We start from the raw sequence: 17,086 nt of genomic DNA on the forward strand, positions 1-17,086 counted from the left end.
ACTTGTCATTATGATTTTAGTTTTCAATTGGATTATGCCTCACATGATAGTTATTTTGTTGAGTTTGCTCCCACTACTATTCATGAGGAGAAATTTGCTTATGTGGAGAGTAATAAAAATTCTATGCTTGTAGATCATGAAAAGAATGCTTTATGTGATGGTTATATTGTTGAATTCATTCATGATGCTACTGAAAATTATTATGAGGCAGGAACATATGCTTATAGGAATTGCAATAATATCAAGTTTCCTCTCTATGTGCTTAAAGTTTTGAAGTTATGCTTGTTTTGCCTTCCTATGCTAGTTGATTATTGTTCCCATAAGTTGTTTGCTCACAAAATCCCTATGCATAGGAAGTGGGTTAGACTTAAATGTGCTAGTCATATTCTTCATGATGCTCTCTTTATGTTTCAATTCTTATGTCTTATGTGAGCATCATTGAAATCATCATGCCTAGCTAGGGGGCGTTAAACGATAGCGCTTGTTGGTAGGAAACCCAATTTTATTTTAGTTTCTTGCTTTTTGGTTCTGTTAAGTAATAAATAATATATCTAGTCTCTGGTTAGATGTGGTTTTATGTTTTAATTAGTGTTTGTGCCAAGTTAAACCTATAGGATCTTCTTGGATAATATTTATTTGATCTTACTGAAAATTCCAGAAACTTTATGTTCACGAAAACTATTGTTAAAAATTACCAGAACGTGATATAATATTTATTCCAATTGCAGCAGATCAATAAACAAATTATTTAGGACTTACTATTTTGGCAGAATTTTTAGAGTTCCAGAAGTTTGCGTTAGTTACAGATTACTACAGACTGTTCTGTTTTTGACAGATTCTGTTTTTAGTGTGTTGTTTGCTTATTTTGATGAATCTATGGATAGTAAAAGAGTTTATAAACCATAGATAAGTTGTAATACAGTAAGTTTAACACCAATATAAATAAATAATGAGTTCACTACAGTACCATAAAGTGGTGTTTTGTTTTCTTTCGCTAACGGAGCTCACGAGATTTTCTGTTAAGTTTTGTGTTGTGAAGTTTTCAAGTTTTGGGTAAAGATTCGATGGACTATGGAATAAGGAGTGGCAAGAGACTAAGCTTGGGGATGCCCAAGGCACCCCAAGGTAAATCCAAGGACACCAAAAAGCCAAAGCTTGGGGATGCCCCGGAAGGCATCCCCTCTTTCGTCCTCATCCATCGGTAAATTTACTTGGAGCTATATTTTTATTCACCACATGATATGTGTTTTGCTTGGAGCGTCATTTTATTTTCTTTGTTTTGCTTGCTGTTTGAATAAAATACCAAGATCTTAAATTCTTAAATGTTAGAGAGTCTTCACATAGTTGCATGATTATTTGACTACTCATTGATCTTCACTTATATCTTTCGGAGTAGTTTGTCATTTGCTCTAGTGCTTCACTTATATCTTTTAGAGCACAACGGTAGTTTTATTTTGAAGAAATAGATGAACTATCATGCTTCACTTATATCATTTTGAGAGTCTTTAGAACAGCATGGTAATTTGCTTTGGTTATTAATTTAGTCCTAATATGATGGGCATCCAAGAGGGATATAATAAAAACTTTCATATAAAGTGCATTGAATACTATGAGAAGTTGGATTCCTTATGATTGTTTTGAGATATGAAGATGGTGATATTAGAGTCATGCTAGTTGAGTAGTTGTGAATTTGAGAGATACTTGTGCTATAGTTTGTGATTCTCGTAGCATGCACGTATGGTGAACCGTTATGTGATGAAGTCGGAGCATGATTTATTTATTGATTGTCTTCCTTATGAGTGGCGGTCGGGGACGAGCGATGGTCTTTTCCTACCAATCTATCCCCCTAGGAGCATGCGCGTAGTACTTTGTTTCGATAACTAATAGATTTTTGCAATAAGTATGTGAGTTCTTTATGACTAATGTTGAGTCCATGGATTATACGCACTCTCACCCTTCCACCATTGCTAGCCTCTCTTATACCGCGCACCTTTCGCCGGTATCATACACCCACCATATACCTTCCTCAAAACAGCCAGCATACCTACCTATTATGGCATTTCCATAGCCATTCCGAGATATATTGCCATGCAACTCACCACCGTTCTGTTTATTATGACACGCTCCATCATTGTCATATTGCTTTGCATGATCATGTAGTTTACATTGTATTTGTGGCAAAGCCACCGTTCATAATTCTTTCATACATGTCACTCATGAGTCATTGCACATCCCGGTACACCGCCGGAGGCATTCATATAGAGTCATATTTTGTTCTAAGTATCGAGTTGTAATTCTTGAGTTGAAAGTAAATAAAAGTGTGATGATCATCATTATTAGAGCATTGTCCCAGTGAGGAAAGGATGATGGAGACTATGATTTCCCCACAAGTCGGGATGAGACTCCGGACGAGAAAGAAAAAAGAGGCCATAAAAAAGAGAAAAGGCCCAAATAAAAATAAAAAATGAGAGAAAAAAAAAAAGGGGCAATGCTACTATCCTTTTACCACACTTGTGCTTCAAAGTAGCACCATAATCTTCATGATAGAGAGTCTCCTATGTTGTCACTTTCATATACTAGTGGGAATCTTTCATTATAGAACTTGGCTTGTATATTCCAATGATGGGCTTCCTCAAATTGCCCTAGGTCTTTGTGAGCAAGCAAGTTGGATGCACACCCACTTAGTTTCTTTTGTTGAGCTTTCATACACTTATAGCTCTAGTGCATCTGTTGCATGGCAATCCCTACTCACTCACATTGATATCTATTGATGGGCATCTCCATAGCCCGTTGATACGCCTAGTTGATGTGAGACTACCTTCTCCTTTTTGTCTTCTCCACAACCACCATTCTATTCCACCTATAGTGCTATGTCCATGGCTCACACTCATGTATTGCGTGAAGATTGAAAAAGTTTGAGAACATCAAAAGTATGAAACAATTGCTTGGCTTGTCATCGGGGTTGTGCATGATTTAAATATTTTGTGTGATGAAGATAGAGCATAGCCAGACTATATGATTTTGTAGGGATAACTTTCTTTGGCCATGTTATTTTGAGAAGACATAATTGCTTTGTTAGTATGCTTGAAGTATTATTATTTTCATGTCAATATTAAACTTTTGTTTTGAATCTCATGGATCTGAATATTCTTGCCACAATAAAGAAGATTGCATTGAGAAATATGCTAGGTAGCATTCCACATCAAAAAAATTGTTTTTATCATTTACCTACTCGAGGAAGAGCAGGAATTAAGCTTGGGGATGCTTGATACGTCTCCAACGTATCTATAATTTTTTATTGTTCTATATTATCTGTTTTGGATGTTTATGGGCTTTATTATACACTTTTATATCATTTTTGGGACTAACCTACTAACCGGAGGCCCAGCCCAAATTGTTGTTTTCTTGCCTATTTCAGTGTTTCGAAGAAAAGAATATCAAACGGAGTCCAAACGGAATGAAACCTTTGGGAGAGTTATTTTTGGAACGGAAGCAATCCAGGAGACTTGGAGTGTACGTCAGGGAAGCAACGAGGTGGCCACGAGGCAGGGAGGCGCGCCTGCCCCCCTAGGTGCGCCCCCCACCCTCGTGGGCCCCTCGTGGCTCCCCTGACCGACTTCATTCGCCTATATATATCCATATACCCTAAAAACTTCGGGGAACGGAATAGATCCGGAGTTCCACCGCCGCAAGCCTCTGTAGCCACCAATAACCAATCGGGACCCTGTTCCGGCACCCTGCCGGAGGGGGGAACCCTCACCGGTGGCCATCTTCATCATCCCGACGCTCTCCATGACGAGGAGGGAGTAGTTCACCCTCTGGGCTGAGGGTATGTACCAGTAGCTATTTGTTTGATCTCTCTCTCTCTCTCTCATGTTCTTGAGGTGATACGATCTTGATGTATCGCGAGCTTTGCTATTATAGTTGGATCTTATGATGCTCCTCCCCCTCTACTCTCTTGTAATGGATTGAGTTTTCCCTTTGAAGTTATCTTATCGGATTGAGTCTTTAAGGATTTGAGAACACTTGATGTATGTCTTGCCATGCTTATCTGTGGTGACAATGGGATATTCATGTGATTCACTTGATGTATGTTTTGGTGATCAACTTGCGGGTTCCGTGACCTCGTGAACATATGCATAGGGGTTGGCACACGTTTTTGTCTTGACTCTCCGGTAGAAACTTTGGGGCACTCTTTGAAGTACTTTGTGTTGGTTGAATAGATGAATCTGAGATTGTGTGATGCATATCGTATAATCATACCCACGGATACTTGAGGTGACATTGGAGTATCTAGGTGACATTAGGGTTTTTGTTGATTTGTGTATTAAGGTGTTATTCTAGTACGAACTCTATGATAGATCGAACAGAAAGAATAGCTACGTGTTATTTTACTACGGACTCTTAAATAGATCAATCCGAAAGAATAACTTTGAGGTGGTTTCGTACCCTACCATAATCTCTTCGTTTGTTCTCCGCTATTAGTGACTTTGGAGTGACTCTTTGTTGCATGTTGAGGGATATTTATATGATCCAATTATGTTATTATTGTTGAGAGAACTTGCACTAGTGAAAGTATGAACCCTAGGCCTTGTTTCAACGCATTGCAATACCGTTTACGCTCACTTTTACCACTTGTTACCTTGCTGTTTTTATATTTTCAGATTACAAATACCCATATCTATTATCCATATTGCACTTGTATCACCATCTCTTCGCCGAACTAGTGCGCCTATACAATTTACCATTGTATTGGGTGTGTTGGGGACACAAGAGACTCTTTGTTATTTGGTTGCAGGGTTGTTTGAGGGAGACCATCTTCATCCTACACCTCCCACGGATTGATAAACCTTAGGTCATCCACTTGAGGGAAATTTGCTACTGTCCTACAAACCTCTGCACTTGGAGGCCCAACAACGTCTACAAGAAGAAGGTTGTGTAGTAGACATTACTGCACAGGCTGAGGTGAACTCTCCCTCAAAGAGAAAGAACCCACCCAACAGAAAGGGGGGCCTCAGATGGAGAAAATGTACCGTAGAGTTGAACCTTTGGCTCTCACTGGCAATGATATGGGGGAGGGAAGCGGTGCTGCTACGGATATGGTGGTGTTCAATGCTCAAGCAAACAAGGACTCTGTTGATGGAAATGGGAAGGAGGAGAACGGGACCTCAGAACCAGACCCAAAGAAGAAGAAACCTACCCCACATTCATCGGAGAACACATCGGCGGCGGCTGCTAGTCAGCCCCGCGGGGAGCAATGAAACATCTCAGCTGGAACTGCCGGGGGCTTGGGAACCCCGAGGCAGTTCGCGAGCTTCGCAAAATTGTGAAGCGGGAAGGGCCCGGCCTACTCTTTGTGATGGAGACGAAGGTTAGGGCGAAGAGAGTTGAGATTTTGAAGCACGCACTTGGCTTTTCGGGTTGGTTTGCTGTTGATAGCGTGGGGCTCAGTGGCGGCATCGGCTTGTTTTGGTCAAGTGATACTTCTGTTGATCTTAAGATCTACAGTTCCGGCCACATGATGTGGTGGCTCGGAAAGCTGGTTCCCCCTCGCACGAATGGAGATTCACGGGGTTCTACGGAGCACCGAGGAGCGAGGACCGATACACAGTTGGAACTGCTTGAGACGGTTGCATGCAATACCGCATCAAGCATGGCTATGTCTTGGTGATTTCAACGAAACGCAGCATGGTACAGAACACTTCAGCAGAGCTCAGAGGGCGGAGTGGTAGATGCGAGCATTTCGGGATGTTCTGGATGATTGCTTCTTGCAGGACCTTGGGTTCTCAGGGGTGCCATACACATGGGATAATGGTCAGGCCGGTGATATGAACGTGAAAGCCCGTCTGGACAGAGGGGTGGCCAATGAAGCTTTTCCTCAGAGCTTCGAGTACGCACGGGTGAGACACATTAGCTCGGTGGAGTCGGATCACTGTTTTGTTTTGGTTGAGACTCAAGATTTGAAATACTCAAGAGGACCAAAGCAGTTTCGTTACGAGGAGGTTTGGCAGTCTCATGCTGAGTATGATCAGATTGTCGCGGAAGCGTGGCGGCGGAATCATGCTGGCCAAGATCTTGCCGCTATTCAACACACACAACAACAGCTCCAAGTTGAACTCGGGGCATGGGGTGCGAAGGAGTTTGGCTGCCTCGCTAAGAGGGTCCGAAAGTTACAAGGGAAACTTGAAAATTTAAGGAGGAGGTCCATTGGCCGAGGGCCTTCTGACAAGGAAAAAGCGATCGTGCTGCAACTGCGGGAAGCATTGCGGCAGGAGGAGGTTTGGATGTGGCAACGCTCACGTGTGCCATGGCTACGGAAAGGTGACCATAATACGGCCTATTATCATGCCCTAGGAGCGCAGCGGAAGTGGGTGAACCGTATTGCCCATCTTCAGCGCTCGGATGGCTCGACATGCGCGACCGAGGCTGAAGACAAGGCGGAGGTGCAATCATTCTACCAGAATTTGTATTCTTCACAAGGCTATAATGATATGAATGAGTTGCTTCAGTTTGTCCCGACATGTGTGACCGAGGACATGAATATTTCCTTGCATAAACCCTTCGAGCCGGACGAGGTCCGCGATGCCCTCTTTCAGATGTCTCCATCCAAAGCACCAGGCGTTGACGGGTTTACCGCAGGGTTCTTTCAACGACACTGGGATCTCATCAAGGGTGATCTAGTGCCGGCGATTCTTGGTTTTTTGAATGGGGGTGAGCTACCTTATGGCTTTAACGATACGTCTATCACACTTATACCTAAGGTACGAAATCCTCGGTCTATCACTCAATACCGGCCGATTTCTCTGTGTCATGTACCCTACAAAATTGCTGCCAAGATGATCACTAACCGCTTTAAAGAGCTGATGGACACGGTTGTTAGCCAGGAACAGAGTACTTTTGTCCCCGGTTGTCTAATCACTGATAACGTGGTGGTGGCCTTTGAAAGTGTCCACATAATGAGACGAAGGAAGAAGGGGAAGAACTACTCGTGTGCTGTCAAATTAGACATGATGAAGGCCTACGATAGAGTTGAATGGCGTTACCTCGAGGCGATCATGGTCAAGCTTGGTTTTAGTGCTCAGTTCATGAACCTGGTACTGAAGTGTATCTCTTCTGTCCGGTTCTCGGTGAGGGTGGATGGGGAGTTGCTGCCATTCTTCACACCGTCTAGGGGGCTACAGCAGGGTTGCCCCATGTCCCCTTTTCTTTTCTTACTCTGTGTCGAAGGACTCACGTCATTGCTCAATTATTATGGTGGTATGCATATTGACAGGGGCATCTGTGTTTCTTATCGGGCACCCTGGGTGAGTCATCTTGTTTTTGCTGATGATAGTCTCATTTTCATCAGTGCAACACAGGAAAGTGCGGACCGGCTCAATTCGATATTATTGATATATGCTTCATGCTCGGGTCAAGCAGTTAATCGCGAGAAGAGTGCCATCTTTTTCTCGCCCAATACACCGCATGCAAGACGACAAGCAGTCAAGCTGATTATTGGTGTTCATGTTGAAGCATTCAGTGACAGATATCTGGGCTTACCGACTGCGGTTGGAAGAATCACTAGCAGGACTTTTGACCACATCGGGGACAGATCCAAGAGTAAAATGAATGGCTGGGCGGAGCGGCTACTAGCTTGCGCTGGGAGGGAAACGCTTATTAAATCAGTGATCCAGGCCATCCCAACATTCAGTATGAGTTGCTTCCGTCTGACAAAGAAGGTATGCAAAGGTCTCATTGCTAGTATGGCTAAATTCTGGTGGAGTGGATCTCTTGATCGACAATCTATAAATTGGCTATCTTGGGAGAAACTTGCATCACCGAAGTGTCAGGGTGGAATGGGCTTTCACGAACTTCAGTTATTCAACTTGGCACTACTTGGTAAGCATGGATGGAGGTTTATTACAAACCCTAACTCTTTATGTGCCCAAGTGATGAAGGGGCACTATTTTCGGGATTGTGATTTCATGGAGGCTTCGGTACCACAGACATCTTCAGCTATTTGGCGAGCTATCATCGCCGGAAGGGAAGCTCTCCGTGTTGGTCTAATTAAGAGGGTGGGGGACGGCAGTACTATCTCCATCTGGGGAGATAAGTGGATCCCGGGCCTCCCCTCTTTGTCTCCCGCGGTGATGTCGGGAGGGACAACCCTTGCCACTGTCGATGAGCTCATCGACTATGACAACTGGACGTGGCGGCGGGAACCGATTCACAATGTATTCATTCGACCAGATGTCGACGCCATTCTGAATATCCCCTTACGCCGCGGTGGGGGTGATGACTTTCTAGCTTGGGCTTTTGAAAGAAGCCGCATCCACTCCGTAAAATCTGCGTACCATGCTCTCGTGACTCGGAAAGAGCATGCAGCTCAAGAGGAAGGGACGGTTACAAACTCCTCACAGACTGATGAACGGATGTGGAAGTCACTTTGGAAGCTCAAGGTCTTGCCGAAGGTACGTGTATTCTCGTGGCGGGTTATTCGTCGCATTCTTCTAGACGAGTGCCCTCTTTGGTATCGTCATATCAAACCTATAAGCAGATGCAATGTCTGCCATGCAATGGATGAGGATCTTATGCACGCCTTAGTGCATTGCTCTCATGCCAAACTTTTCTGGGAGCAAGCCCACGGCCTCTTTGGCATTCGACGGCCGCGGCTGCACCCCGACACTTGGTCTCATGATATCATATGTGATGATCAATTCACGGACACTGAGAGGGCCCAAATGATCTCTGTTATGTGGGAAATTTGGCACTCGAGAAATCGAGTGACTCATGATGATGACCATTTGGAACCTTTTACTTCGGTGAGGCGGATTCGGGAGGACTTGGCACTGCTGGATATCCCCCGGTCTCATGGTGTTTTGCTACCAGGTCATGGATGGAGACCGCCGGAGTCAGGTGTGGTCAAGATCAATACGGATGCAACACTAAGTATGGACTCTGACAAGGTGGGTGTGGGCGGTGTAGCACGGTCTAACACAGCCTTGTTGGGTGCTTGGAGTAAACCTCATATTGGGGTCACGGACCCATTCATCTGTGAGACACTGGCGCTTCGAGATGGAGTTATCTTCGCAAACCTACGGGGCTTCTCACATGTGATTATGGAGACTGATTGCCTGGAGATTGTTAATCTCTGAAACACGCGCCACACCAGCCTCTCTGTGGTGGCACCTTTACTTATAGAAATTGGAGAGCTAGCTGCTACTTTTTCTTCTTTTGTTATTCAACATGTAATACGAGCAGCCAATGTACTGGCCCACCTTTGTGCGAAACATGCGTGCACACTGGTGGTCACCGAGAGTTGGACTGACTCGAGACCCTCCTTCCTGCTCACTAGCCTGTTGGCTGATGATGCCAGGAGTTCTTTCGTTGAATAAAAGCTATCAGGTTTGAACGCAAAAAAAAAAAATTCCCACAAAAAGAAAAAGATAACTACTACCTTTGTGATTCCAGACAGCATGCATATTTTATGCGTGAATGCTATGTCTCGCCTAATAGGCGGTCGCTAGATGGGCTAGCCCGATATGGCCGGTTTTAGGAAACTTCTATGACCGGTTTGGGCTGGCTTTATGCTTCTACATTGCTGTTTTCGGTTTCTATATTTCTTCAACGGTTTTCTTAAAAAAAAATCTTTTTTAACCCATTTTTACTTTTTAATACACACTATACATTTTTCCCATACACGTGGAACTACACATTGAATATTTTTCATGGTGTACCTATTTCGAATACATGTTTTGAACATTTTTTCGAATGCATGTTAAGCATTTTTTTGCAAAATATATTTTTTAAATACACGCTGAACATTTTTTTTATGGCACAAATAATTTTTTAACTATGCAAACATTTACATTGTGTAAACATTTAAAAAAATATCATGTTAGTAATCGCTAACCATTCACGTCTCAGTCTCATCAGTTTCTAGTCGTAGGGTTTAATTCCCCGCCTAGCAATTATGGAGTCGTCGCATCAGCATCGGCATCACATGGCACCAACACGTGGCATTCGGCACCACGTGTTCGTCGGGGAGGTGACGAGGCATGGCGTATCGAAGGGAGCACGAGACGATGAGGCGATGGTGTGCGCACATGGCTTAGTTTCTCAGTCTGTATGTGATAGCACACACATCACTCACGTTCTGAGTAATTTTGTGCACAACAGCCCATACAATTTGTAGAGACGAATTGCGTGTGATGGAACCCCTCATGAACTATGCGCGATGGAACCCCTCATGGCACACGGTCACTTGCGGTGAACTGTGTGCACGTCATCTCCCACGATTTGACTTCTCCAACAGTGTGTGGTCAGTTTTCCATCGCAACCGTTCAGAGTCGGGCCGCACGGTTCCTCGCTAGCGCGTGCGGTTGAGGGGGCTTAATAGAATGTGTTGGGAAACCGGGCCACCCGGAGGGGTGGCGGCGGCCGCGTGCAAAGCGCACCGGCTGGCCCCTCCAGTTTTCCCTCTTTTGGTTAAGTGGGTACTTATCCCTTGACCCCTAGTCCCTGTATAAAGCAACGAGGAGCCATCATTGTAATCTCTGACCATTGATTAATAAAACTGGTCTCCTCCATCTCTCTGTGTCATTTACTTTCGCGTGTTTCGACTACTTCGTCTACGACGCTCGCCCTCGCTCCGCAATCTCGGACCGGACTCGCCGGCGGAGTTGCGGAACACGTTATCAGCACGCTTCGCTCCATCAACCCTCCGTCAAGCCTGCATCACGCAGGCTTTCGTCGATCCCGCGGAGGTATAAGATCTGATCCCCACTTTTGCAAAAATGGATTCCTCTCGTTACTACGATTCCGTTTTTGCGATTCGATTATTTTTCGGATACATCTACCTATGGTGTGGATTTCTCTCCCAAAAACCGAGCGGACGAACACGTCGCCGACCAATGTCGATGTCTTTGGATCACGAGAGACTTGTTGACTACACTATACGGGAGTCGGTACAGATCGTGATCCAGATGATCACGGTACCGCCGCGTTGTACCCGACGTACACGCGTCGTGACGTCCCGAAGACGCACGATCTTGCCATCCCGAGGCAGATGACGACGTCCCCGTCGCCACCGACGTCGCCATGGCCCTGCTGGCCGTCCCCGTCGCCAAGCGCTCGACTGCCGCCGCCGCGCTCGCGTGCCTGCTGCACGCGCCGCCCTGCTGGCCGCGACCCCGCTGGTCGCCGGCGCCGCCGTGCTGGCCGTAGCCCCGCTGGCCGCGCCGCGCAGACCCGCCGTGCTGGCCGCCCCTGCAGCGTGCTGCCGCCCGCCCCACTGGCCGGCCTGGCAGCCGCCGGCGCCGCGAGCCGTGGCCGCACCACGCGCTGGCCGCGCCGGCCGCGCCGCGCCGTGCCCTGCTGGCCGCGGCCCGGTGGTCGCCGCGCACCGTGGCCTGCCGCCGCCTCACGCGCGCTGGTCTGGTCGCGGTCGCCGCGCGCCGTGCCCTCGCGTCGTGGCCCGCCGCCGCGCCGTTGACCGCCGGCCCTTCCCCCCTCCCCCCCCCCCCCCCCCCCGTCCGCCGCGGCCCGCTGTGCGGGCCGGTCGTCGCGCCGCGTTGGCCGGCTCGGCTGCCGCCGCCACGGCGTTGCTCGGGCGCTAGGGCAACCCTAGCGTCGCCCCCTGGTGGGCAGTGCAACGCCCTGGGCCGGCCCGGCGCGTTTTTCTGCTGGGCTTGGCTGGACCGAAGCTGCCGGACGGGCCGCGGCCGTGGTTTTCCTCCACATATAAAAAAAGGGGGGAGGGCGGTGGGGCTGGCTACACGGGCCGATGGCCCATTTCGGCCTGCGAACGCACTGGACCAGGCCAGAGAGCACACGCGCGCGCAATTCTTTGCATTTGAGCCCCTGTAGTTTCCAGATTTTACGCATGTTTTATTCCTGCTGTAATATTTCGCGTAGAAGCCCCTGGAATTGTCTGTTTTCGCTGAAAACGCGTATTTGGGCTTAAAAATACCTCGGGAATTCAATTTTTGGGCTAGTTTTCACATACTAGATGCGCTTAACATGCTATCTTTTGTAACATGATATTATTGTATGATTTTACTGTTGTAGATTAATTGTTTAGCACTCTTAATCATCTAGTAAGTCATATAATAGCATGTTTTAAATATTGGAACGTCATTTTATTGAATAAGTTTATCAACATCGCTTTGTGCAAAAGATTACCTGCTGTAATCTCATGATTTTTGCATAAATCGCAGATGGCCGGAATTGTCCACAAGGAGTTTCCTGAGTTGGCCCAGACAGGGCTGAATTACCTGTCATGGTCCTCGGACTGCGAGATCTTTCTCTAGGGCAAAACCCTCCTGAGGGCGATCGGTAAGGGGGCCCGGCTGACCGTCACTGATCCCAAGTTCGAAACTGAGAATGCGCAGGCTCTGCACTTTCTCCGTCATCACCTGTCACCTACTCTGAAAGATGAGTATATGGCTGAGCGCAGGGCTTCTGGCCTTTGGACCACTCTTAAGCAGTGGTTTGAACGGCTGAAGTACACTGTGAAGCCACGTGCAGAGGCAGAGTGGATCCGTCTGAGGTTTGCGGAGTTCAAGACGGTTGGGAGTACAATTCGGCTCTGCACCGGATTTGTACGACTCTTCGGTTGTGTGGTACTGAGATTACCGACTCCCAGAAGATTGAGAAAACCCTATCCACTTTCCACCCCGACGCGGTCCAGTCCTCACGGAACTACCGCCAGGGGAACTACACGAGGTATTCAGAGTTGATTGACATCCTCCAGGTGGCGGAGGCGCAGGACGAGGTTCTCAAAAAGAACTTTGTCGCGCAACCACTTGGGGGGAGTTCTCGCCAGGAGGTGAATGCTCTCAAAGTCCGCAAGCCTCAACAGAAGAAGAGGGGCCGGAAGGGCAAGAAGAAGGGCCCTCACCCCCCCCCCCCCCGCCCCGGCTAAGCAGAACAAGCCGGGCAAGGGAGGGCAAAGGCCTCAGGACTGCTTCCGTTGTGGCTCGGTGGAGCATTTCTCCCGCCAGTGCCGCGCACCACAGGAGGTCGTTGATGCATATAAGGCTCGGAAGGCGCGTGAGACGCACCTCGCCTTGGTTCAGGAGGGAGCTCCACCGACGCCCATGGCGGCACCCGTGATGATCGCTACTCCCCCTGTTGCGCCCATAGAGGCGACCCCCGTGGTGCCCATCGCGGCAGCTTTGGCGGTCTCTACCGATGCCCACGTCGCCATGGAGGTTGACCACATGGTCGCCTCGGCGGCGCCGCCACTAGACATTGATGCTGCCTCCAAGATGATTTCTGAGGAGGATCGGCTCGCTAGTATGGAGATTGCGGCGGAAGTGAATGGCTTCTTCACCGAGTCCACTTAGCATACCTCTTTGGTTATCATGATTCCGTGATTTGATACAATAAAATTGAATAAATTCGATTTGGTTGTAAGCTCTATGAGAGCATAAAATTATTCTTTACTTTGGCGATTGGATGACATTTATTCATTTATTCCATTATTTATACATGATAGCATGTTATGTTCTGAGATGTGTGCATTTATTTTTAATGTATTTTCTTCCTCATTACATTAATTAGATGTCATATTTTAGAACGCGTGTGGCGCCCGAATGGAGGAAACGTGCCTTGCCGATAGCGCCACCACTCATACCATTTTACGAGAAACTAAGTACTTTGAGTCCATTAAAAAATCTCCGGGAAGTATTATGACAATCGCCGGCTGCGGTTCTCACATAGTTGGCTCCGGACGAGCCACTATTATACTCCCCATGGGAACAACTTTGATCATTAATGATGCGTTGTTGTACCCGGAGTCGACTCATACTCTTTTGAGCTTTAGAGACATCCGCGCTAATGGTTTCCATGCTGAGACCGATGATGAAAACGGCAAGGAGTGCCTACTCATCACAAAGCGGGATGCAGGTGGTAAACATGTTATCGAAAGGCTTCCTTCGTTTGACACAGGGCTATACTACACTAAGATCGTAGCACCGCCCGTGTACACTACCCTCAAGACCGTTTTTAGAAGCTCTGAACTCTTCTGCCTCTGGCACGATAGGTTAGGCCACCCCGGACTTAGGATGATGAGAAATATAATTAACAACTCACATGGCCATAATGTTAACGTGAAGAACTTCCCGAATCCCGATGATTTCGTGTGCTCCGCATGCGCTAAGGGGAAGTTAGTCATTAGGCCATCGCCCCTCAAGGTAAGGGATGAAATCCCCGCGTTCTTGGAACGTATCCAAGGGGACATGTGCGGTCCAATTCAGCCCCTCACGGGGCCGTTTCGGTACTTCATGGTGCTCATTGATGCTTCCTCTAAATGGTCCAAGTTTGCCTGCTGTCAACAAGGAACCATGCCTTTGCAAAATTGATCTCACAGATCATACAAATGAGGAATAATTTCCCGGATTATCGTATAAAGTCTATTCGAATGGACAACGCCGGAGAATTTACTTCAAAGGCGTTCGATGATTATTGCGTGGCAATGGGAATCAAAGTTGAGCACTCGGTACCACATGTTCATACACAAAATGGACTTGCCGAGGCATTGATTAAAAGAATTAAATTCACTGCCAGACCGCTCCTTCAGGGTTGTAATTTACCAACTACATGTTGGGGCCACGCGGTGTTACACGCGGCTAATCTCATCAACTTTCGACCGTCGGCCTACAACATCCACTCTCCTGTTCAACTTGCGCAAGGGTCGGCACCGAAAATTTCCCACCTTCGTAGGTTCGGTTGCCAGGTATATGTACCAATACCACCCCCTCAGCGATCGGCCATGGGCCCGCTCCGTAAGTCGGGGATATACGTTGGTTATGAGACTGTGTCCATAATCAGGTATCTGGACCCCATGACAGGTGACTGTCACACGGCTCGTTTTGCTGATTGCATTTTTGACGAGGATCTTTTCCCGACTTTAGGGGGAGAGAATCAACCCCTTGATGCTAAAAGTCGAGAAATCACGTGGCAAGCCACGGGGATCCACGCTCATGACCCGCGCACTGCTGAGACTGAGAGAGAAGTCCAAAAGATAATAGATTTGCAGTCTTTAGCAAATCAACTGCCCGACCACTTTAGTGACTTAAAGACTGTGACAAAATCGCATGTGCACGCGCGCAATGCACCGGAAAGGGTTGAAATACCGAAGAAAAATGATGGTATGCCCGCTCCCGTCCAAAGGCCTAAAAGGACGAGAAATCCGGCTTCTCAAATCCCAAGTACTCGGGGACGCCCGACGAAAAAGGATAAGAGAGATTTATCACAACCTGTCGCCAAAGTACCCCAAATTGAAACGGGGAGCCAGTCGAGACCTGGCACAAGTACGGAAAATTCAGTGCACGAAATTCCGGACTTAAACTTTCCCATAGGGGAAACACCCAGCGGAGATGTGAGCGCACACATCGGCGCGGGAAATCTAAAGGACCTTGCTCCCATAATGGGAAATTTGGTAGAGCAAGTGTTTGCGCCGGATGCGCCCCATGACGAAATGGCCATAAATTATATTTATACGGGGGAGTCCCTGAACCGAGCAACGGTGATTGTCAACATCAACTTTGCTACGAAAATTGCCTCAATCATAGATCTTGACCCTGAGCCTAACACGCTCGCTGATTGCAAGAAAAGGTCGGATTGGAAAGATTGGCAGCAGGCAACTGCCGAATTATTATCTCTCAACAAAAGGAAGGTGTTCGGACCAGTTTGTCGAACTCCTCCCCACATTCGCCCTGTTGGCCATAGGTGGGTTTTTGTTCGAAAGAGAGACGAAAATAATAAGGTAGTACGGTACAAAGCAAGGCTCGTTGCTCAAGGGTTCACTCAACGACCAGGTGTCGATTTTGAGGAGACTTATTCCCCAGTCATGGATGGAGTTACCTTTAGATACTTAATCTCGATGGCAGTAAACATGGGCTTGGAAATGAAACTAATGGATGTTGTCACTGCTTACCTATATGGTAACTTGGATTCGAACATATACATGAAGGTTCCAGAAGGTATCCCTGTTCCGAACCATGATAGAGCAAATAGGGGTCTATACAGTGTTCAACTTCAAAAGGCACTGTACGGACTCAGACAGTCTGGTAGAATGTGGTACAATCGCTTAAGTGATTTCCTTCATGAGAAGGGCTACACGAGCAATAAAGATTGCCCATGTGTTTTTATACGGCGATCCCAAGATGGATTCTGTATAATCTCGGTGTACGTGGACGATTTAAACATAATCGGTACACCTGAGGATATTGAGGAAGCGAGTTCCTACCTGATGTCGGAATTCGAGATGAAGGATTTGGGTAAAACCAAGTTCTGTCTAGATCTGCAACTTGAACATTCCCCTGATGGGATTCTAGTGCACCAGTCGGCCTACACCCAGAAGGTGTTGGAAAGATTTGGATTTGATAAGGCATATCCTTCTAAGACCCCGATGGTCGAAAGATCTTTACAGCCAGACAAGGACCCGTTCAGGCCAAAGGAAGAGGGGGAGGAAACTCTGGGACCAGAGGTTCCTTACCTGAGTGCAGTTGGAGCACTCACGTACCTCGCAAATTGTACACGGCCAGACATTGCGTTTGCCGTCAGTTTGCTTGCTCGGTACAGTTCTGAACCTACCAAAAGACATTGGAAAGGTGTCAAGGACGTCTTCTGTTACCTGCAAGGGACCAAAGATCTTGGTCTATTTTATAAGAGGAATCAAGACCTATCTATTATAGGCTATGCCGATGCTGGGTACCTGTCGGACCCGCATGATTGCAAATCGCAGACTGGATATGTTTTCCTTTGTGGTGGAACTGCGTTTTCCTGGAAATCGTCCAAGCAAACACTTGTGTCGACTTCCACGAACCACTCGGAAATCATGGCACTATTCGAAGCGTCAAAAGAGTGTGTATCGCTTCGGCGGATGATCGGCCACATTCAGCAGACATGTGGGCTGAACACCGTACAAACCCCTACCATTATCTATGAAGATAATGCTGCTTGTGTTGCACAAGTCCAGATGGGTTATGTGAAGAGTAACCTCACAAAGCATATTAGTCCCAAGTTCTTCTATGCACATGAGCTGCAACAGTTGAACGAGGTGAGAGTTTTGCATACTAAGTCCTGTGACAATCTTGCT

At 47.1% G+C, this 17,086-nt stretch overlaps 1 pseudogene; it reads left to right on the forward strand.

Moving 5' to 3' along the window:
- Positions 1-9,374, forward strand: part of LOC141026933 (uncharacterized) — a 34,112-nt pseudogene extending 24,738 nt beyond the window's left edge.
- Positions 9,375-17,086: the final 7,712 nt, after the last annotated feature.

Source organism: Aegilops tauschii, chromosome 7, assembly GCF_002575655.3.
Source record: "Aegilops tauschii subsp. strangulata cultivar AL8/78 chromosome 7, Aet v6.0, whole genome shotgun sequence".
In the NCBI taxonomy this organism is placed as follows: Eukaryota; Viridiplantae; Streptophyta; class Magnoliopsida; order Poales; family Poaceae; genus Aegilops; species Aegilops tauschii.